This window comes from Bubalus kerabau, chromosome 4 (assembly GCF_029407905.1).
Source record: "Bubalus kerabau isolate K-KA32 ecotype Philippines breed swamp buffalo chromosome 4, PCC_UOA_SB_1v2, whole genome shotgun sequence".
Lineage (NCBI taxonomy): Eukaryota > Metazoa > Chordata > Mammalia > Artiodactyla > Bovidae > Bubalus > Bubalus kerabau.
This window is the reverse complement of record NC_073627.1, coordinates 123,916,915-123,940,760: the sequence shown is the minus strand read 5'-3', so window position 1 is coordinate 123,940,760 and position 23,846 is coordinate 123,916,915. Positions and strand designations below refer to the sequence as shown.

The following is a 23,846-nucleotide window of genomic DNA, read 5'->3' as shown; positions in this document are numbered from 1 at the left end:
GCAAAGTAATGTCTCTGCTTTTCAATATGCCATCTAGGTTGGTCATAACTTTCCTTCCAAGGAGTAAGCATCTTTTAATTTCATGGCTGCAGTCACCATCTGTAGTGATTTTGGAGTCCAGAAAAATAAAGTGTGACACTGTTTCCACTGTTTCCGCATCTATTTCCCATGAAGTGGTGGGACCGGATGCCATGATCTTCGTTTTCTGAATGTTGAGCTTTAAGCCAACTTTTTCACTCTCCACTTTCACTTTCATCAAGAGGCTTTTGAGTTCCTCTTCACTTTCTGCCATAAGTGTGGTGTCATCTGCATATCTGAGGTTATTGATATTTCTCCCGGCAATCTTGATTCCAGTTTGTGTTTCTTCCAGTCCAGCGTTTCTCATGATGTACTCTGCATATAAGTTGAGTCTTATGTTTACATTTGGCCAATTATCTTGTTTCTTTCTCCACATTTAACTGGTCCTAGGACCCTCCCCAAGATGCATGTGCAACTTTTTTCTAAGATGGATTGCACCATAGAAGGCTATAGGTGCATGTCCACACACGTTATGGGGTGGGACCCATCCCTTTTTGATCCCCAAGAAGCCTTCCTGTGCATGTGCAGACACTGAAATCTTCTTGACCTCAGGAGGTCTTAACCTTAATCTCTTTTCAGTTCAGTTCAGTTCAGTCACTCTGTCTTGTCTGACTCTTTGCAACCCCATGGACTGCAGCATGCCAGGCTTCCCTGTGCATCACCAACTTCCCTGTCCACCTTGTTCAAACTCATGTCCATCAAGTTGGTGATGCCATCCAACCATCTCATCCTCTGTTGTCCCTTTCTTCTCCTGCCTTCAATCTTCCCCAGAATCAGGGTCTTTTCCAGTGAGTCAGTTCTTCGCATCAGATGGCCAAAGTATTGGAGTTTCAGCTTTAGCATCAGTCCTTCCAATGACTATTCAGGGTTGATTTCCTTTAGGATTGATTGGTTGGATCTCCTTGCAGTCCAAGGGACTCTCAAGAGTCTTCTCCAACACCACAGTTCAAAAGCATCAATTCTTCAGGCCAGAGCTCAGCTTTTGCCACTAGCTTTGTCCTTGGAGTAAGCATCTTTTAATTTTGTGGCTGCAGTAAACATCTGTAGTGATTTTGGAGCCCCAAAATATAAAGTCTGACACTGTTTCCACTGTTTCCCCATCTATTTCCCATGAAGTGATGGGACCGGATGCCATGATCTTTGTTTTCTGAATGTTGAGCTTTAAGCCAACTTTTTCACTCTCCACTTTCACTTTCATCAAGAGGCCTTTTAGTTCCTCTTCACTTTCTGCCATAAGGGTGGTGTCATCTGCATATCTGAGGTTATTGATATTTCTCCCGGCAATCTTGATTCCAGCTTGTGTTTCTTCCAGTCCAGTGTTTCTCATGATGTACTCTGCATATAAGTTAAATAAGCAGGGTGATAATATACAGCCTTGACGTACTCCTTTTCCTTTTTGGAACCAGTTTGTTGTTCCATGTCCAGTTCTAACTGTTGCTTCCTGATCTGCATACAGATTTTTCAAGAGGCAGGTCAGGTGGTCTGGTATTCCCATCTCTTGAAGAATTTTCCACAGTTTATTGTGATCCACACAGTCAAAGGCTTTGGCATAGTCAATAAAGCAGAAATAGATGTTTTTCTGGAACTCTCTTGCTTTTTCCATGATCCAGAGGATGTTGGCAATTTGGTCTCTGGTTCCTCTGCCTTTTCTAAAGCCAGCTTGAATATCTGGAAGTTCACGGTTCATGTATTGCTGAAGCCTGGCTTGGGAATTTTGAGCATTACTTTACTAGCATGTGAGATGAGTGCAATTGTGCAGTAGTTTGAGCATTCTTTGGCATTGCCTTTCTTTGGGATTGGAATGAAAACTGACCTTTTCCAGTCCTGTGGCCACTGCTGAGTTTTCCAAATTTGCTGGCATATTGAGTGCAGCACTTTCACAGCATCATCTTTCAGGATTTGAAAAAGCTCAACTGGAATTCCACCACTTCCACTAGCTTTGTTGGTAGTGATGCTTTCTAAGGCCCACTTGACTTCACATTCCAGGATGTTTGGCTCTAGGTCAGTGATCACACCGGTTATCTGGGTCATGAAGATCTTTTTTGTACAGTTCTTCTGTGTATTCTTGCCACCTCTTCTTACTATCTTCTGCTTCTGTTAGGTCCATACCATTTATGTCCTTTATCAAGCCCATCTTTGCATGAAATGTCCCCTTGGTATCTCTAATTTTCTCGAAGAGATCTCTAGTCTTTCCCATTCTGTTGTTTTCCTCTATTTCTTTGCATTGATCACTGAGGAAGGCTTTCTTATCTCTTCTTGCTGTTCTTTGGAATTCTGCATTCAGATGCTTATATCTTTCCTTTTCTCCTTTGCTTTTCACTTCTCTTCTTTTCACAGCTATTTGTAAGGCCTCCCCAGACAGCCATTTTGCTTTTTTGCATTTCTTTTCCATGGGGATGGTCTGATCCCTGTCTCCTGTACAATGTCATGAACCTCATCCCATAGTTCATCAGGCACTCTGTCTATCAGATCTAGGCCAACAAAAGTCTGTCTAGTCAAGGCTATGGTTTTTCCTGTGGTCATGTATGGATGTGAGAGTTGGCCTGTGAAGAAGGGTGAGTGCCAAAGAATTGATGCTTTTGAACTGTGGTGTTGGAGAAGACTCTTGAGAGTCCCTTGGACTGCAAGGAGATCCAGCCAGTCCATTCTGAAGGAGATCAGCCCTGGGATTTCTTTGGAGGGAATGATGCTAAAGCTGAAACTCCAGTACTTTGGCCACCTCATGCGAAGAGTTGACTCATTGGAAAAGACTCTAATGCTGGGAGGGATTGGGGGCAGGAGGGGAAGGGGATGACAGAGGATGAGACGGCTGGATGGCATCACTGACTTGATGGACGTGAGTCTGAGTGAACTCCGGGAGTTGGTGATGGACAGGGGGGCCTGGTGTGCTGCGATCCATGGGGTCGCAAAGAGTCAGACACGACTGAGTGACTGAACTCAACTCTTGTCCTTGGAGGGTCTGTGTGAATATAAAGCTTGAATTTTACTCCACTTGATAAAAACCAGGTGTCCCAGCCCAGGGGCCCATCTATCTCCTTCCTCAAGCCCAGGCACCTCCGATTTTACTTCTTCATTCTCTATAATCTGTTATGCTGTATTTTCAATAATACTCTCACATATGAATATCTTTTTCTAATCCTTGATATATCTTGATCTTTTGAAACTAAGGGAGAAATCAGTGTACAAAGCAGAATACACAGTTTTATACTCTTCAGTAGTGTTTTTCACTTATTTTTTGACACACTATGTGATATGTAGAATGAAAAGAATTTAAAATAGGGCTTGTCCACAGTAGGCTAACTCTTTAATTTTCTTAAGACATTAATGGATCTTTAAAAGGCATTCTATGTTGCTGTTTGGTATGTGTGTAGTTTTATCTCTTTGTTGGAGGGATGGTTGGAGAGTAGTAGATTCCTTTGAGGGCTTTTTAGATGGTGCTAGTGGTAAAGAACCCGCCTGTCAGATGTGAGTTCTATCCCAGGGTTGAGAAGATCCCCTGGAGAAGGGCAGGGCAACCCACTCCAGTATTCTTACCTGGAGAATCCTATGGACAGAGAAGCCTGGCGGGTTACAGTCCATGGAGTCTCAAAGAGTCAGACACAACTGAAGCAACATACACACACAGGTCCTCTTGAAGAGATAGAACTAAAATTATATATATATATATATATATTTTTTTTTTGCTGCAAAAAGCTTTATTGTTTCCATATATCTAAGTCATGGAAGAGAGCTCCAGGGTAGTAAAAGCTGCTTCGTGGCTGCAGAGAGGGGCTTCAAGCAGAAGCGCTGATGCCAGAGGGGCTCCTCAGAGGCCTCTGGTCTTTGGAGGCTCCTGGTCAGTCTTGAGGGTGAGCCTTTCGGAGAGAGACTTGCCCAGCCCAGCCCTGGGGGCCATCAGCCTGCGGAGGTGGGTCAGGTGGTCGCCTGAAACTCATCATCTTGATGAGTTTCAGCTGCTCCTCCAGGACATGGCTCTCCAGAAACTCATGGAAGTGGGAGTCTGCGTGGCAGAACCAGGGCAGGAAGATCCAGAAGGGCCTAGCTCAGATTCTTCTCCATGAGAATGGCGGCTTCATAGCATCCTGGGTCTTACCCCACTCATCTTGAGAAGCTTCTGCATGTCCTAGAAGAGGGCACAGCTGCAACATTGATTTTGCATTTTCCAGAGACTCGTAGTGCCTTTGAGCTTCTCTTCAGCAGAAAATACTAGCCCACACCATCCAGAGCCACATTGTTGCTGCTGATAGAGAAGCCCAGAGAGAGGGAAGTGCCCGCAGATGCATGTTGAACCAGCAATGGATGGCAGCCTCCACCACAGTGGAATAATTATGACAAATACTGGAGCTCGTGGTTGACAGTAAGTTAAATTAAATTTAGTTAAATTCAAAAAATGGTGTTGGCTAGTCCTGGAGGCCAAGGAGAGCTGAGTGGTTGATTATAAAGGTTGTGCCTGGAGAAAAGGTTGGAGGGTGGTCAGAGGCTGGAAGAAAGGGGGTCCATGGGTTGATTCCTCCAAACACTGTTGAAGCAAAAGACAGATCTGAGGGACTGCTGAGCCACTGCCTTAAGTGATCTTAAAAAAAAAAAAAAAAAATCACATTATGGTAAACCAGATTTTAAATAGGCAGTAACTTATTAAAGTCTAAATGAAAACTCCTCTATTCAAGGGGGTACCATTACATGACATCATGCTCTCTGAATGCTGGGAGTTAGAAGTGTGGCAGCACCTCTGAGCTCTAACCAGCACAGAGATAGAAAAAGCCATTTGTCTACATTAATGTTCCTCAAGCTGCTGATGAGAAAACTGTACAAAATTGGAGAAAACTTTGTCCATGTGAATCCAACCCTACCTAAGAGAATGGCCTCAGGGCCTCCTAGATGCGGAAGCCATATTCTGATGCCAGAGCACATGTAAATTGTTCAGTCTCTTCATCAGAGCTTGGCTTCACGTGTAGATTTCTCCACAGGGAAGAATATACTGAGCAACAATCCGGCTGTTACATTAGTCTCTTATGAATTTGAATTATGTTCTTTTGTTTTTGAGAAACTAATTTCTGACTAGGATATTCACAAAATCCAATTTCTGAGCCTTTAAAACTTAAGTCCCATTTTTGAATTGGGGTGCTCTTCTGGGGCCTCTGAGTCTCTCCCTAGTGATGAGCATATCTGGACACATCCCCTCAATATATACAATTCTTCTGGCTCATCTGTGTTTTATTGTTGTTGTTTCATTTGTTCTCTGTGTGTTCACATTTATCCAGTATTGAAATTGTTGTTTTCAGCCTCACTCTCTCTCATTTGTGGGGGTAGTGGGGGGTGGATTTCCAGAAGCAACACTTGTAAGTTTAAAAGAATATGATGTTCATTGGAAGCAAAGGAAAACTTACATGGTAAACCTGAAATGAAAATTCATTTCCCCTGCATAACTTGGACTTAAACTCTACAGTTAAGTGCCTGTGACAGCATAAATTTCTAATCCTTGCATGGCATATGTGTGTTGCATTTGTTTTTGGAGAGCAAGAGGCTGTGAATTTAACTTTAAAGTTTGATCCTCAAAGGTATCTCATTTAGAATACTGCATTGTAAAAATTGAGGAACTAAACTTTGGGTTTATGTGTGGTAAAAAGATAAGCTTTCTGTTGCTCAAGCACTAGTTCATTGGAACTTCCTGATAATGGATTAGAAACATAATGTAACAGAGTTATGTGATATTTATTTTGCAAATAGCATGGTGTGAAAAAAAAATTGATAACATCTAAAATGAACACTTGAAATGTTGACTTCCTATGATTTTTACATGTCTTTTGGTGTGATAACCACTGGAAGAATTAATCTTCAAATTTAAATGAACATACAAAGAATAAACAAGATCTAGGAATAAGGGGTCATAGAAAGTCAGACAGAATGGTGTAATTAAAGTTTCTAAGGGTGAAAGATGGCTGACATTGACGTGTTCAGGAAATCCCTTTTGGGGGGATTTATAGTGCTTCCCAGGGAGCACATATTTAATCCCATTGCATTGGGGTTATACACATAAAATACAAATAATGAAAAGTGGTTACACCACCAGAGTGACAGAGCCCCCTACAAGAAGAGCCAAATGTCAAGAAGAGGCAAGGCCTCGCATGTGAATTCTAGTTCTCTTTTTGACTTTTCGTCTTGTACCTCCTGTCTGAATCTCACACACAGTGGTTTCCTATTCTTACATCTCACACTGGTGTTTGTCACCTGACCCTCCCTCTCCTCAGCTAAACCTCGAGGGTAATAACATCTACCTTTAGTCTCAGGAGGGTCAAATGATTCAATGTTTACATGGCATTTAGAGTAGTTCCTGGCAGGTAGAAAACATTCAAAAATTCCTCTACCACCTCCTCACTGTATCACCTTATCATCAAATCACACTTCTTTTGGAGAAAAAGGAAACTGAGTTTCTTTCTTCAAACTGGAAAACAGGCTAAATTAACTTGTATTTCTTCTGTTCAGATATCCTACATACTAGTTTGCTAGGAGATGCAATAAGAAAATACCACAGACTGGGAGGTTTAAACAACAGAAATTAATTTTCTCACACTTCTGGAGGCTAGAATTCTGAGATCAAGGTGTTGGTAGGTTTGGTTTCTCCTGAGGCCTCTCTCCTTAGCTTGCAGATGGCTCCCGTCTTGCTCTGTGCTTAATTGACCTTTTCTTGGTTCATGCTCATCTCTGGTGTCTCTTCCTCTTCATATGTGGACACCAATTCTCTTGGATTAGGGCCCCATACTTATGACCTCATTTAATCTTAATTACCTCTTTAAAGGTCCTATCTCTAAATACAGTCACATTGGGGATCAGGGCTTCAACATACGAATTTTAGGGGCCACAGTTTGGTCTATAAAATCCTATAAGACATTTTAAGGCTTGCATTTAGGTGAACAGTTACAAGCATGACTTCCAACCTTCTTGAAGATGTTCACAGGTGTTTTGGCCTCAATTGACCAGCACATTTAGCGTGGGTGGCTGTGACTGGCTCACTTAGCGTGGCCAAGAGGAGCTACCCTACATCTGAAGTCAGGGGCAGAAGCAGGGAGGACCCCATGCCCGAGGGGAGGCTGCCAAGAGGAGTTACCCCACGTCTGAGGTCAGGGGCAGCAGCCGAGAGTGCCAGGCTGTGACGGCGCAGGAACAGCCGAGAGGAGCTACCCCAAGTCCGAGGCCAGGGGCGGTAGCCAGGAGGACCTACCCCACGTCCAAGGAGCGGTGGCTGCGTGGGCGCAGGAGGGCCTAGAGGAGCTATTCCACGTTCAAGGTCAGAAGGGGCAGGAGTGAGGAGATACCCCTTGTCCAAGGTAAGGAGCAGTAGCTGGGCTTTGCTGGAGCAGCCATGAAGAGATACCCCACGTCCAAGGTAAGAGAAACCCAAGTAAGATGGTAGGTGTTGCAAGAGGGCATCAGAGGGCAGACACACTGAAACCATACTCACAGAAAACTAGTCAATCTAATCACACTAGGACCACAGCCTTGTCTAACTCAATGAAACTAAGCCATGCCTGTGGGGCGACCCAAGACAGGCAGGTCACGGTGGAGAGGTCGGACGGAATGTGGTCCACTGGAGAAGGAAATGGCAAACCACTTCAGGATTCTTGCCTTGAGAACCCCATGAACAGTATGAAAAGGCAAAGTGATAGGATACTGAAAGAGGAACTCCCCAGTTCAGTAGATGCCCAATATGCTACTGGAGATAAGTGGAGAAATAACTCCAGAAAGAATGAAGGGATGGAGCCAAAGCAAAAACAATACCCAGCTGTGGACGTGACTGGTGATAGAAGCAAGGTCTGATGCTGTAAAGAGCAATATTGCATAGGAACCTCTATGTCAAGTCCATGAATCAAGGCAAATTGGAAGTGGTCAAACAAGAGATGGGAAGAGTGAACGTCGACATTCTAGGAATCAATGAACTAAAATGGACTGGAATGTGTGAATTTAACTCAGATGACCATTATATCTACTACTGTGGGCAGGAATCCCTCAGAAGAAATGGAGTAGCCATCATGGTCAACAAAAGAGTTCGAAATGCAGTACTTGGATGCAATCTCAAAAACGACAGAATGATCTCTGTTCATTTCCAAGGCAAACCATTCAATATCACAGTAATCCAAGTCTATGCCCCAACCAGTAACACTGAAGAAACTGAAGTTGAACGGTTCTATGAAGACCTACAAGACCTTTTAGAACTAACACCCAAAAAAGATGTCCTTTTCATTATAGGGGCAAAAGCAAAGGACTCACTCAGTTGTGTCCGACTCTTTGCGACCCCGTGGACTGTAGCCTACCAGGCTCCTCCGTCCATGGGATTCTCCAGGCAAGAATACTGGAGTGGGCTGCCATTTCCTTCTCCAGGAGATCTTCCCAACCCAGGGATTGAACCTGGGTCTCCCGCATTGCAGGCAGACGCATTACCGTCTGAGCCACCAGGGAAGCTGTCCTTATAGGGGACTGGAATGCAAAAGTAGGAAGTCAAGAAACACCTGGAGTAACAGGCAAATTTGGCCTTGGAATACAGAAAGAAGCAGGGCAAAGACTAATAGAGTTTTGCCAAGAAAATGCACTGGTCATAGCAAACACCCTCTTCCAACAACACAAGAGAAGACTCTACACATGGACATCACCAGATGGTCAACACTGAAATCAGATTGATTATATTCTTTGCAGCCAAAGATGGAGAAGCTGTATACAATCAGCAAAAACAAGACTGGGAGCTGACTGTAGCTCAGATCATGAACTCCTTATTGCCAAATTCAGACTGAAATTGAAGAAAGTAGGAAAAACCACTAGACCATTCAGGTATAACCTAAATCAAACCCCTTATGATTATACAGTGGAAGTTAGAAATAGATTTAAGGGACTAGATATGATAGACTGAGTGCCTGATGAACTATGGAATGAGGTTCATGACATTGTACAGGAGACAGGGATCAAGACCATCCCCATGGAAAAGAAATGCAAAAAAGCAAAATGGCTGTCTGGGGAGGCCTTACAAATAGCTGTGAAAAGAAGAGAAGTGAAAAGAAAAAGAGAAAAGGAAAGATATAAACATCTGAAGGCAGAGTTCCAAAGAATAGCAAGAAGAGATAAGAAAGCCTTCCTCAGTGATCAATGCAAAGAAATAGAGGAAAACAACAGAATGGGAAAGACTAGAGATCTCTTCGAGAAAATTAGAGATACCAAGGGGACATTTCATGCAAAGATGGGCTTGATAAAGGACATAAATGGTATGGACCTAACAGAAGCAGAAGATAGTAAGAAGAGTTGGCAGCAATACACAGAAGAACTGTACAAAAAAGATCTTCACGACTCAGATAATCATGATGGTGTGATCATTCACCTAGAGCCAGACATCCTGGAATGTGAAGTCAAGTGGGCCTTAGAAAGCATCACTATGAACAAAGGTAGTGGAGGTGATGGAATTCCAGTTGAGCTATTTCAAATCCTGAAAGATGATGCTGTGAAAGTGCTGCACTCAATATGCCAGCAAATTTGGAAAACTCAGCAGTGGCCACAGGACTGGAAAAGGTCAGTTTCATTCCAATCCCAAAGAAAGGCAATGCCAAAGAATGCTCAAACTACTGCACAATTGCACTCATCTCACACGCTAGTAAAGTAATGCTCAAAATTCTCCAAGGCAGGCTTCAGCAATATGTGAACCGTGAACTTCCAGATGTTCAAACTGTTTTAGAAGAGGCAGAGGAACCAGAGACCAAATTGCCAACATCTGCCAGATCATCAAAAAAGCAAGAGAGTTCCAGAAAAACATCTATTTCTGCTTTATTGACTATGCCAAAGCCTTTGACTGTGTGGATCACAATAAACTGTGGAAAATTCTGACAGAGATAGGAATACCAGATCACCTGGTATTTCTTGAGAAATTTGTATGCAGGTCAGGAAGCAACAGTTAGAACTGGACATGGAACAACAGACTTGTTCCAAATGGGGAAAGGAGTACGTCAAGGCTGTATATTGTCACCCTGTTTATTTAACTTATATGCAAAGTACATCATGAGAAATGCTGGGCTGGAAGAAGCACAAGCTGGAATCAAGATTGCCAGGAGAAATACCAATAACCTCAGATATGCAGATGACACCACCCTTATGGCAGAAAGTGAAGAGGAACTAAAAAGCCTCTTGATGAAGGTGAAAGAGGAGAGTGAAAAAGTTGGCTTAAAGCTCAACATTCAGAAAACGAAGATCATGGCATCTGGTCCCACCACTTCATGGGAAATAGATGGGGAAACAGTGGAAACAGTGTCAGACTTTATTTTTCTGGGCTCCAAAATCACTGCAGATGGTGACTGCAGCCATGAAATTACAAGACGCTTACTCCTTGGAAGAAAAGTTATGACCAACCTAGATAGCATATTGAAAAGCAGAGACATTACTTTGCCAACAAAGGTTCATCTAGTCAAGGCTATGGTTTTTCCTGTGGTCATGTATGGATGTGAGAGTTGGACTGTGAAGAAAGCTGAGCACTGAAGAATTGATGGTTTTGAACTGTGGTGTTGGAGAAGACTCTTGAGAGTCCCCTGGACTGCAAGGAGATCCAACCAGTCCATTCTGAAGGAGATCAGCCCTGGGATTTCTTTGCAAGGAATGATGCTAAAGCTGAAACTCCAGTACTTTGGCTACCTCATGCGAAGAGTTGACTCATTGGAAAAGACTCTGATGCTGGGAGGGATTGGGGGCAAGAGGAGAAGGGGACGACAGAGGATGAGATGGCTAGATGGCATCATTGACTCGATGGACGTTAGTCTGGGTGAACTCCAGGAGTTGGTGATAGACAGGGAGGCCTGGCGTGCTGCGATTCATTGGGTCTCAGAGTCAGACATGACTGAGTGACTGAACTGAACTGAAGGTAAATACTTTGATCTCAACATTGGAATTTAGCTCTGTTCAGTCACTCATATTACACTTTCTCTTCAATATTCCTGTGTTGAAAGGAGCTTCACTTTCTTGATCATGAAGTAAAAGGTAGACAGTACCATTAGGATGCCAGGCTGAGTGCCCAAGTGTAATCAGATCTCCTTTCAGGGCCTGGAGGAGTCAGGGGTATTTACTGTCCTATAGAGCTCCACAGTGGGATTTCCAGGTGGCTCAGTAGTAAAGAATCCACCTGCCAATGCAGGAGTCTCTGAAGCCACAGGTTTATCCCTGGGTCAGAAGGATCCCTTGGAGGAGGAAATGCAACCCACTTCAGTATTCTTGCCAGAAAAATCCCATGGACAGAGGATACTCGTGGGCTGCAGTCTGTGGGGTTGCAAAGAGTTGGGCACAATTGAGCAAGCACGTACAGAGGTCTACAGTGGGGATTTACTTTAAAAATAGGACAAAGTAAGCAATTTGCTGCTGCTGCTGCTAAGTCCCTTCAGTCATATCCGACTCTGTGCGACCCCATAGATGGCAGCCCGCCAGGCTCCCCCATCCCTGGGATTCTCCAGGCAAGAACACTGGAGTGGTTTGCCATTTCCTTCTCCAGTGCATGAAAGTGAAAAGTGAAAGTGAAGTTGCTCAGTTGTGTATAACTCGTAGTGACCCCATGGGCTGCAGCCCTCCAGGCTCTTCTGTCCATGGGATTTTCCAGGCAAGAATACTGGAGTGGGTTGCCATTGCCTTCTCCAAAGCAATTTGAGGGTACATTTATTGAGTGCCAGGTCCTTCTCTGACTCCCACAGTAGTTGTGTATTTGACAAGATAGAAGTTCAATTTATTTATTTTTGCCAGAGGACCTAGTGGTAGGTAGACCTAGAAGTCTGTGGAAAATGGGTAAGTCAGCTTAAGTAGCACATGGGTTCACAGGTTCATAACTAAGTTCAAAGTTATGGTTTGCCAGCTAGGCATTAACTGAGGTGACCCCCACAGAGGCCACTCAAAGTGCATAAAGAAGAGAGACTGATAGGCTGGCCTCCATCCCATACTAGGTCATCAACAGAAAACAATGCTTTTGTGTCTGACCACAGGGGGTCCAGGACTTACCTGAGCAAATCCCTTGGGTGGCAGGTTGGGATTTGGAGACTGGCTGCATGAGGGAGTCTGAGGAGTTGTGTCCTGAGGTGCCAGGCCACATTAGGTCTGAGGTGTCATTGGCTGAGGTCACCCAAAGTGGAATGTTGTCATCCCTTCATTTTCAGGCCCCTGGGACAATCCTGTTTGTCCAGGTTCCAAACTCTTTGTTATATAAAAACTCGTGGGTTTTCCAGTGCTAACTGCCACACCGGGTCTCTGGATTGGAAAGTGGTGCTCATTCAGAAGCAGCAGCCCCTCCTGGGTGATGGAGGACAGTGCCTGAGATCTAGAATTAGTGGGTAGGTGGGAGATAACACTGACTCAGTGAACCCAAGCCAACCCAGAGAACTCCTTGGACATTTTACGGGAAAGGGCATTCTGTAATGTAGGCACACAGGATTGGGGGTTGACCGTTGAGATATGTTAAACATTGGGACAGTCTGGTGTGATTCCTCAAACTGGAAATACTACCTTCTGTGGAGAGGTGGGTACATGTGCTGAAAGTGTGCCTGGCCTTATGTCATTCCAGATCTTTCAGTAGTTCCCAATCACTGTATTCAAGGATGGAACTGGCATGCCCTTGCCTGGAATGCAGGCCCCCATGTAGTGTGTCCCTGGTCCTGTTCTGTTCAGACTTACTTCTTTACATTATGGTGCCTTCTATGCTCTTGCCACAAGTACCTTTACTCATGCTTTTTCCTGTGCAGGGAAAGCTAACCCACCCTCCTAACCAAGTGCCTAGTCATCCCACATGACTTGAGTCAGTGATCTTCTGGAGGGAGACATCTCTCAACCATTTTGTTATCATTTAGTAGCCCGCCCCCAACCTTTTTTAAAAACAAAAACAAAAACTAAAGCTGGCTTCCTTAAGCTTCAGGCTCCACCAAATCTGGATACAGACCAAGACATAAAAACTAGTCCTGAGATTCAATCATAAGGGTTGCAGAGCTACAAAGGAGACTGAATGTTCTTTTATATGAACATTCCTAAGTTAAGTCAGGGTCTTGCTTGGGAAGTAGTGAGTATCAAGTAGATTTTAAGCTTCTTTACTTCTACTTCCTCTTCTAAAATGTTAGATCCTTAAGAACTGTCATTTCATTTTCCAGTTCCTTCTGTCAAGCAGGGAGCATGGCACTTTGTAAACCCTTAGAAAAAATTTGCAGACTAAGTTAAGGTGTATATGCTAGGTGTATGAGCTAGGTATATGAAGTATGATACCAAACTATGAGACGTTTGGAGCAGAGCTGTTCAGTAGGAATAAGTGAGCAACCTGTTTAAACTTTTCTAGAAGCCTTAAAAAACTAGAAAGATACAGGTAAAATTAATTTTAATAATCTATTTTATTTAACTCAAGATATCCTAACTTTTATCATTTCAACAAGTCGTCTGTACATAGATGTATAAAGTCATTACTGAAATAGTTTACCTTCTTTCCTCATGCAAAATCTTTGCAATCTGTTGTGTATTTTATACTTAAGGCACATCTCAGCTTGGATTCACTTCATTTCAAATGTTCAACAATCACATGTGACTTGTGCCTGCCACTTTGGGCAGCACAGATGTATGGTTTTAAAAACAGTGACAGGAAGAAGAAAATGCTTTTGATCCAGCGATTTAATGATGGTTGCATCAGTGACTTCTAAATTCTAATAATATTTCTTGCCTCTGAAAGTCACATTAATTTTGTCAAAATGCCCTCCTCACCAAAACCTTCCAGTAGATGGAGAGTAAAAATGCACAGGTATCAGTATTTAAATGTAAATGTGGAGGTCATAGTATTTTTAGAGCTGCAGTAGAAGAAGTGCAGCCTCCAGAGGTCAGGTGTTTTTAACATGCAAATAGCATTGTGAAGTCCTGAAAAAGATAGAGTTCTCATTTATGAATCATTATAATAACTCCAAGACCCTTCATTTCAGTGCAGAATTTTCTGAGCTCATTATGTGAAAAGGAGCGTATTGTCTAGTACATTCTGTCTCAGGAAGCTCATCTGCTCCTACTCCAGTTGATGTGAAAGCTATATGTTTACATGAGAAAAACTTTCATTAGACATTCCTGGTGGTAAATTTTGTAGTCAGGGAGCCCTGTGTAAATCACTGGTGTGGCTTTGCCGACTTACTAGTCAAACTCAGGCTGTGCGTCACTGCACGCAGCAAATTAAATTTCGATGAGCTTGGGAAAGTAATTGGGCTGTGAATGTTACCCATTACTCAGAGAATTGTAAATGTCCAGAAATGAAACCAAACGATGTAAAATCCTATTAATGTTTTCGGGGCAAGCAGGACCATAGAGATATAGAACAGTCAGGGACCTATGTCCAACCCCTAATATTTCACATGAAGAGTCCCAAGGCCCTGAGGGCCTTGAGTGGCTTCACCAAGGTCGGATAAGTCATTTCAGTGGCAACTGGGACTAGGATACATTTCTACTGACTCCTTAGCTCTGTTTCCCTGCACCTCTTCCTATCTGCAGCTTTGGTCATTTGTCTGAATTTTGTTATCTCAGGAAGGAGAAGGGAGGCAGAAAAGGCAAAAACAGTCAGCACTTGCTCTTTCCATTATTATGTAGCATATGATGATCGGTCCCATTTCCTGCCACAGCAGAATAGAAACATAACATTTTATAGGTAAATGTCAGTTTGGGGAGAAATACTATTTTTTTGAGCTAGAAGTTGATGGAAGTAAAATGAAAAAAAAAAAAAAAAAAAAGTGGGTCAGACAACAACTAAAGTGATCTGGAACAAGAAGGGCCGTTTCTGCTGGAGCTCAGCCTTTGAGAGAGGCCAGTCGGTAGGTGCTCAGTCAGTATTAATTTGGTTGATCATTTAAAAGATTTGACAGAGGAAGGAGAGGGATTTCCGTGGTCCTTTACCAAGGCTTGGGGTCTTTGGACTCAGAGGAGTTTGGGGTGCCTGGGGGCAGAATCCAGGACTGACTTAAGGTGACAGGAAGGTAGGCAGCTTATGGCCTGTAGATATACATGGCATGGGCTCCTGCAGGTCACAGTCTCAGATGGGCTGTTTCCCAGTGGTGTGTCCTTAAAACAACTCTCTGCCCTTTTAAACACAAGAGTGCTGACCCAAGCGACTCCTTGTGGCGTTCCTACACCAACCCTATCATAGGATCTGTGGGAGTGGCAAGGAGCGGTGTGACTGTTCAAGGAAGATGAAGGAATTCAAGGACTGAGCATGTCCACAGAAAACAGGCACGTCATGCCATCTTTCCCTCTGATATGAAGAACTGTGACCTTTCCCACCTTTCATGGTGGCTTAGAATAATAATAGAATTGGTGGGTGGAGGGACACCAGGGGCCTGGGTAAAGCCTACAGAAGAAGGTTTTCTTTGCATCTTCTGAGGAGCTCTGACACAGCCTCTCCTCTCCCATTATTTTCCACTTCAGAAACAAAACCATCCCAGTGCTCCCTATGTGGGTCCTGTAGCATTCACTTAACAGTGTGTTTATTTGAAATCTTGGACTTGAGGCTGAGGGGAGATTGAAAGTGCCAGCCTCAGGCACTCTTGATCTCCTGCTCCTTATGAATGCCTCATTCATCACTTAAATGTAATATATTTATAATCAGGGCCAAGGCAGCATGACCTTGTTTTATTCTAAATAAATCACAAGCAGCTAGACATGGGGGCTTCCTGCTTTAAATCAGACGTAAAACGTGTTAGCTGTCAAGGACTTTGTTATGATTCTGTTGATCTCTTTCTTTGTTATTTATATAAAAGGAAACAGAAAATTGGTGGTGGGTGAAGGGAAGGTGGTACGGGCTCCCCAGAAAACCACACTTCAGGAATTGCTCAGCAATGGAAGGTTACATAGCATGGACTTTCCCTCAGAAGAGGTAGGGGCAGGAAAATAACATGTCTGAGGCTTAGATCTTCCAGCCCAAGATAATTAATTTTGAAGCCACATTTTTTTCTCCTCTCTGGAAACATTAATCATGAAAATTAAAAAAAAAAAAAACAAAAAAACCAAAACTGACTCGGTTGTTATTTATTGCTTCTCAGTGCAGCAGGGCTTAAAGAGCACTCACCAGGAATGTTCAAACACAGTTTTTTTTTCCTCCCAGGACTTAGTCTGGGGCCAGCCCTGTATATAAATATCATTACAGGGTGACGACTCCAGTCTTCTTCAGCCTGCTCTTGTACCCTTTCTGCCTGACTCTGCTTTAACCATCTCTGCTAGATAAAGATGCAATTCCTTTTGGTGACTTGGATTGTCCTTAAAAGTCAGACTGGTCAGAGTAAAGCAAGCACTGTTATTTTAATGATGGTAGCAAGTGGAACTCAAAGATCCAGAAGGAAGCATTTGCACAGAAGGAAATTCATGGGGGCATTGTTGCTTTAAGGCATCGATTATTTGCCTACAGCTGGTTCCTCAGATCTCCCACTCCACCCATCTTCCCACCCACCCACCCACCCACTGGTTCCCCTTGTTACAAGGTGTTCTGTCTTGGAGATGAAACAAGTGAGGGCTAAACTAATTAACTAACCAGCAGTGATCTACCGCTTCAGCACCTTGCATTCCTGAAGATTTATCCCATTTCAAATTCATTGCCATTTCCCTCCAGGGAAATAAAGATTGCTGCCTATTAAAGATGGGGACAGAAAAAGGCACCTTCACTGGAGACAGCCTGTACAAGAAAATAATACTGTAATCATTCCCTCCAATCAGCTGAAAAGGATTAAATCTTCTGCTTCTAAAGTAATGTTCCAATTGAGCCTTGGGGAAGAATAATTCATGATTAGGGAGAAGGCTGGTCTAGCAAATGTGAACATTATGTCCATTACTTAAACACACTTCCTGGGCTGACTGCTAATGTACCCAAGGGACTTGAAGCCCCAGCAACTGATAGGCGCAATGAAACAGGCAGACAAGGACAAGAAGTATTATCATCTGCATTCAACAGCACTACATAGACTTTACCACTGCTAAATCACTGCCTTTGGTAAATAGCCCAGATAACTCATTTTAATAGAAGAATTCTTCTCTTCTTTATGTGTATTAAACAACAGACTCTTATGAGCGGTGGCAGCGTATTGATTCCTGGGAAAGGCCGTGTGAATACCAATTCTGTAATTTATGCTGTTTTGTGGCTCTGGCTGTATTTGTTATGCATAGTGTATTAAACATTCAATAGCTCAATTTAATCTTTGCAGCCAAATTGCACAGCACATCATGCCAGATAGTGGTTGTTTCATATACACAGCCCATCTGCTTCCTGTTCTATAATTCATTCAGCAGGCAAAGTTTCTGGCAGCCTCAGGCTACCAAAATATATATATATCCTTAGGGTACCAGAAGTGCTTGGCACTCAATTAGTTTTCCGGGTGTCTAGTGCTATGTGTGCATGAGCACGGGTATGTGTTTCCACTTTTATGAGAATTAAAGATGGGAATAGTTTGCTAAGTTCTGTGTCCTCATCTGGACAACTTTTCATAAACTTGTGGGATTTTCACAAAACCCGAAGAGAAAAAAAATGTTAGAAGTGAAACACAGTGATCCTTCTCCCTTGGGGAATTATCCATCGCAATAAAATGTGTTCTCTCAACCATCCCTATCTAAATAGATTGATTTATATCTTGTGGCAGGGATAAATAAAACAAACCCCAAAGAACTATAAACTCTTGGCTTCTTTCTCGGGATGAACCACTGGGATTAGCTCTCTTACGGAGAATGTTTATTTTCCCTAAAATCCCCTCCTCTCTTGGAGGTCTGCCCTCTCTCTTAGTGGGGATGCTGACTTTGTCCTTTCCTCATCTTCACTTCTATTTGCTTTTAAAGAAGCCAGTGCCGAAATGTTGTCCAGTGGAAAATTACATTTCAGTTTATTGAAGTCTCTCTGTAACTCCCAGTACAAATACTTGATTTTCAGCACATTTTATGGTCTTTATATCACACACAGGGACCAACGACCACCTGGGTTTGGGGATGATCATTTTACACCTTTTTTGGGAAAAGTGACTGAAGACCCATTTTAAGGACTGGGATTACAGCTTCTCTGAGTGGAAGTAGCTCATCCATTCCAGTTACCTCATTTTACAGGTAATAACAGCCAACACTTGTGTAATGCTTTAGGGCAAGATCAAAGATGCAGATCCAGCAGGGTGCAATGAGGCCTCCCAGAAGGTTGGAGCCTGAAGCCTGCCTGGTGAGGGTGGTGGGAACTGGATGCAGAAGCCACAGAAGATTGTTGCCAGACAGAATGCAGGCCCTGTGTGTCCAGATCTTCCAGATTTTCGAGAGAAGCTGGAAATCTGGATTTTTTTTTTTTAAATGGGAAATCTACTTTTTTTTCCCCCAAATGTTGGCATTAAATGATATTATATATTGTAAAACACTGCGTGGGCCAAACAAAACACATCTGTGGGCCTTCCAGAGCATATGGGCCTCCAGGTTCTATATTTGTGGAGTTTATGCCACCATACTCCATACATTCTTGTGATATTTTCCTGCTAGGACAGTGAGGTCTAGAGAGTTAGGGTCTTGCCCAAGTTTATACTATAAGTGAGAGGGTGGAACAGGAACAAGGGTTAAATCTCCTGGCATACACTCTGGGACTCCCTTGACATAACTGCTTTTCCCCGTAGTGTAAGGATTCACCTAACCTTCCCTTTTAGTAGTTGGAATTTTCTCTTTATAGCAAGGAATTCTACTTTATTCCTGTTTTTAATATCCTCTCTGGTATTACCATTATTAGCATGCTTTATTTGGGCTTAATTCCCTCTACCTCTCTCTAGGGTTACCATCTTGGGGTAAACTGTACATCCAACAAGTACAACTCAACGATGCAAACAAAACACTTAATGTGTTATCCCTCTGTCCTTAACATTTATTCATAGGTGATAATCTCTTCATACCATTTCTTCTCCCTCCATGAAAACTATGGAAGACACGAACTTTTATGTTCATTCTTCACTAAGACACTCCTGCAATTCCTTTGTGTTGCAAACACACTCTTGATTTTAACAATTTGTATCTTCAGACCTGAAGAGTAATCAAAATTTCCTACCTGACTTGTTTGTGGTAAGCAGATTTCTAAGAATGACCTCTGACACCCTCAGTCTTGTTTTAAAATTAATTTATTTTAATTGGAGAATAATTGCTTTACAATATTGTGATGGTTTTTGCCATACATCATCAGGAATCGACCACCGGTATACATGTGTCCCCCCAATCCTGAACCCCTCCCTCTTCCCTCCCCACCCTATCCCTCTGAGTTGTCCTAGAGCCTCGGCTTTGGGTGCCCTGCTTCATTCATCGAACTTGCTCACCCTCAGTCTTATATTAATATAATCCTTTTTCTTTAGAGTGTGGGTGAGATCTGGAAATATGATGAGTTTTGTGTTCTCATGATGGTGTTACTTTTTATAGCAAAAGGGCTATTTTTCTGGTGGGGCAAATCTAAGCACATGACCCCTTTAAAGGCAGAGTTTTCTCCTGCTGGAAGCAGAGGGGAAGTCAGAGAGATTCTAAGCCCGAGAGGGACTCCATGTGCTGTTGTTGCATTTGAGGATAGATGGGGACACATGTAAGGACCAGGGAGCTGGAAGGAGCTGAGAGCATTTCCTGGCCAACAGCTAGGAAATGGGGACCTTAGACTCATAGCCACATGGAACTAAATTCTGCCAACAACCTAATGAGTTTGGCAGTGGATTCATTTCCAGAGCCTCAAGATAAGAACCTAGCAGGCTGAGGCTTTGATTTCAGCCTCATAAGACCCTAGTGGAGAACCCAGCTGAGCCATGCTGAACTTCTGACCTCTGCAACTGGTAGGTAATAAGTGGATGTTGTTTTAAGCTGCTAAGATTGTGGTAATTTGTCATATAGCAGCAAACTCATACAATTTAAAATCCCTCCCAGCTAGGCCTTCAGTGGAGAAGGAGGTGGGGGGCTCTTGGCTTTCCTGCTCTTCTCTCCAGGCTTACCTTCTCCCTGAGCCAGCTTCTGTTTTACTGGGGACAAGGGGAGTGGATAGAGTGGGAGCGAGAAGATAAAAGGAATAGGACACTTCTTACTTGGCTGGTAGCTTCTGCTTTTTGACCCTGCAGAGGGTTGCCACTGGCTGTGTTGTGGGCATTATGCAGGAATTTTGGAGGTTCTTTTCTCTCTTGTAGAGCTTTCTGGGCCTGGACCAATGCTTTTCTATCCCGAGCAACCGTAAGAAATTCCTGTGTGGCTTGCTGTACCAAGTGACCCATTTTTGGCCCACATGAAACATATGGTCCCCACCTCCCACTTGCTGTAGTGAACACTAGGCTGCAGATGCCTCCATGTGGCCGTGCACTCCTGTCTTTGCTCTCGAAACAATTACCTCCTCCCTCACCATTTTATATTGTGGGCTGGAGTCAGGCCTTGGTCCATAGTTTGCTTTGTCTTTCTCAAGGATGAATCAAGCACCAGCTCTTTCTGTGTCTCAGTGATGGGCAATCCATTTTGAAGCTCTCTGAAGCAAACCCTTGCAGATTCCCTCGCTAGACAGGTGGAGAGAAGGCAGCTTCCTCCTCTTGTTCCCTGTAGGGACATGTGGTGCAGTGGGACAAGGCTGTGGCTTTGCATGATTCTGAGGCACAACATTCATATTTCAGTCTGTATATTCAGAAACTTCTGGAACTCTGGAACATGTTGAACACACAGAACACAGTCAGAACGGTACCCCTGGGTTGCATGGTGGGGCTCCCCCTGTGGTGGGATTCACTGTGAGCACAGCCTTCTTCTGAAAGAAACTTTCACCAAGCCTCTGTCTCTACCTCCTCTCCCCTTTTATCTTCTCAAAGTGGGTGGCTGGATTCACAACTGGTGGAACAGGTTCTCCTAGGATGCCTTACAGGAGGTTGTGTTTCACTCTAGCTTGAGTATCTTGTCACAGGAGCCTCTTATTGAGAAATGTGGTATGAAGGTTCACGCTTTTCTAGCTGAGCATCCGCAGGCGGCCAGCACCCTGCAGCACTCACCAGAGAAGGCATTGAGAGGGTTGATTTTTACAAAAAGCACGACTGGATTTCCCAGCTGTGCTGCCCTCTCCCCCCACTTGCTAGTCAACAGGTTCTTTTGCTTGCTGGGAGCTGGAGGTGCCAGTGGCCAGAAATTTGCTTCTGGTCATATATCCCTGGAGGCTTTGGTTTCCTATCTCAGGCCTCAGTCGACTTTGCTGCTGGCCACTTGTGCCCACGTCGAGGTTCTTCTCAGTCCTGAACTGTTCTTACTCTATATGTGAGTGGTGTGTGTGTGTGTCTGTTTTTTTTAATCTGTGCTTTCCCTCTTTGAAATGCTGGGATCTTGGTGGTGTCTTATTCAGGAAACCCAGTCTGGCCAATGTCCATGATCACTCTCTCCTGCTTTTGCTCACCCACTGCCTACACTTCCTTCCTCTCGGCATCTGCTTACTTTGTGCCAGGCTAGGCCCTGGGAGAGGAGCTTGTTGGCAAAACCTGTTGATGGGGAACATGCATTCAGATGGTGAAGTGGCTTTTTGACACAGCTGGTCCTCTTCATGTGGGTCACCTGTGTTGCCAGAAACACAGAGGCGTCTTGTTCACGAAACTTAAAACAGCCATTCTGAGTGATTAAGTGAGTGTCAGCTTCACAGGTTTGGGTAAGTGTCTGGTTTAAGCAGTCAATGATTTTCTAGTCTAGAAGATCACACCTGGGCAGCTTGCCTGAGGGCATCTGAACATTTTTCTTTTCCTATCTGAGTCCTAACCTATTACTCTATGACGCCCAATTAGATTGATAGTTACTACCGTTCTCTTCCCTGCTTTTTATCAAAATAGGCCTAGGAACCACGTGTTCACACTGTATACCTGACAGCTTAAGGTGTCAGCAGTCTCAGTAGGTTCAAAACCTAAAACATAGCTTAAAATTTCTGACATCAATCCAGTATAATAGAGTAATAGGTGAGAATTGGATGATTCATGTATGTGTGTGTGTGTGTGTGAGCACATGTGTGTGCTCTGGGCCAGAATTAAGCATCTACTATCACACAAGTCAAGCTTTTGTTGCCTTTCTTCTTTTCTTCTTGGGCAGATGGGTAGGTAGACCTTTGCCTTGGTGGAAATTGAAGATCCTCCCAAAGACTGAACAACCATGATGCCCACTCAAGGGCCTGACAGATATCTATGATTTTTTCCTGGAAAATCTGTCATTTAGATCACAGATATATGAAATTCCTCATATTTAATCTTTTAAAGTTCATAGTGAGCTTCCCTGGTGGCTCATTAGTAAAGAATCCGCCTGCCAATGCAGAAGATGCAGGTTTGATCCCTGGGTCAGGAAGATACCCTGGAGAAGGAAATGGCAACCCACTTCAGGATTCTTGTCTGGAAAATTCCATGGACAGAGGAGCCTGGCACGTAACAGTCCATGGGGTTGCAAAGAGTTGGATGTGACTTAGCGACAAGACCGTAACAACAAGGGGCCCTAGTTCAGTCCTCGGACAGGGAACTAGGATCCCACAGGTCACAGTGAAGACCCAGCAAAGCCAGAATAAAAACCAAGGACAGGACAGATCACATGCTGAGTTTACAGTGAAAACACTAGAGTCGGCATCCAAAGGCAAATGCGAAAACTGCCTCATGGGCTTAAGGCTGTTGCCCCGTTTGCTGTTAGCTTTTCAGTCTGGCCTGTGAGTGAGTCCCGTGCGCCATCACTTGTCTTCTGTGGGAATAGCGGCAGCGGCAGCATGGAGCGTGTTGTCACCTAAAGTAGTCTCTGCACTCACTTTGCACCAGAAAGAATACCAGGGTTTGCTTCATTTTAGGTAAACAGGCACACCCTGGATGTACACGGTATCACAGGGCATGGGACAAGTGGCTTCTAAGCTAATGATGAGACAAGAGATAGGATTCTTTATTTGGTAAGTGATTCTCATTGTGGACACAATAAAGTATTCCCACAGCTTCAGAAGTCAGCCTACTTGGCCAAGGAAATAGAAGGAAATTAAAAACAGGAAGACAAACCTAAGACAAAGTAACAACATACAAAGCAATAATAATGTTACTGCTAATTGTTCTCCACATTGAAAACCTGAAAGCTTTACACCATCGTTCTTAAAAAGGAGGATGGTTTTGGTAAATTAAATGGGATTGGTATAAACCAGACTGCTTTACAGTGAATGCTTCAGTAAAGACTGTATTTGGAAAAGGCATAAACTCTCAATGCATCATAAGGCAAAGGGCTGTAGGGAATAGTCCAATAAAAGGAAAAAGTCTGCTCAATGAAAACACTTAACAAGTGAATATATATTTACTCTAAAAGAGATATCTTAAAGTCTAACAGAGGTACCATTCAGGTGGCAATAGCATCTCCCTTTGCCCCTAGTAGCGAGCCAAAATTGGAAGGAGTACAATGGGTGGGAAATTATAACCACTTTATTCCTACATTAACTAGATTTTCTTGTTCTGTAAACACATGTACATCTGATGTTCCCACCCAGGCTGTTTGTTGTAGGAGGAGTGCATGCTTTCTCTCATGTTAACCATTTGGTCGCTCAATGAAAAGCATCACCATCACCCTTTGCACCCATTTAGCGCTTCTGAGCACGACTGAGCGACTTCACTTTCACTTTTCACTTTCATGTATTGGAGAAGGAAATGGCAACCCACTCCAATGTTCTTGCCTGGAGAATCCCAGGGACAGTGGAGCCTGATGGGCTGCCGTCTATGGGGTCGCACAGAGTCGGACATGACTGAAGCAACTTAGCAGCACCTGTGAAAGTAATTACATGGATTTAG

General features: G+C 43.5%; 1 long non-coding RNA gene across 6 annotated transcripts in view; it reads left to right on the top strand.

Moving 5' to 3' along the window:
• Positions 1-4,295: 4,295 nt before the first annotated feature.
• LOC129650191 (uncharacterized) overlaps positions 4,296-23,846 on the top strand; it is a 191,418-nt gene continuing 171,867 nt past the window's right edge. For 2 of the 6 annotated variants that reach the window (XR_008713670.1, XR_008713669.1), the window contains exons 1-2: positions 4,296-4,435; positions 18,020-18,159. This is a non-coding gene — a long non-coding RNA (uncharacterized LOC129650191). Of the gene's footprint in view, positions 4,436-18,019; positions 18,160-19,442; positions 19,887-23,846 lie in introns of those variants that run through there. The other 4 variants (XR_008713671.1, XR_008713672.1, XR_008713674.1 and 1 more) reach the window with 4 other exon arrangements.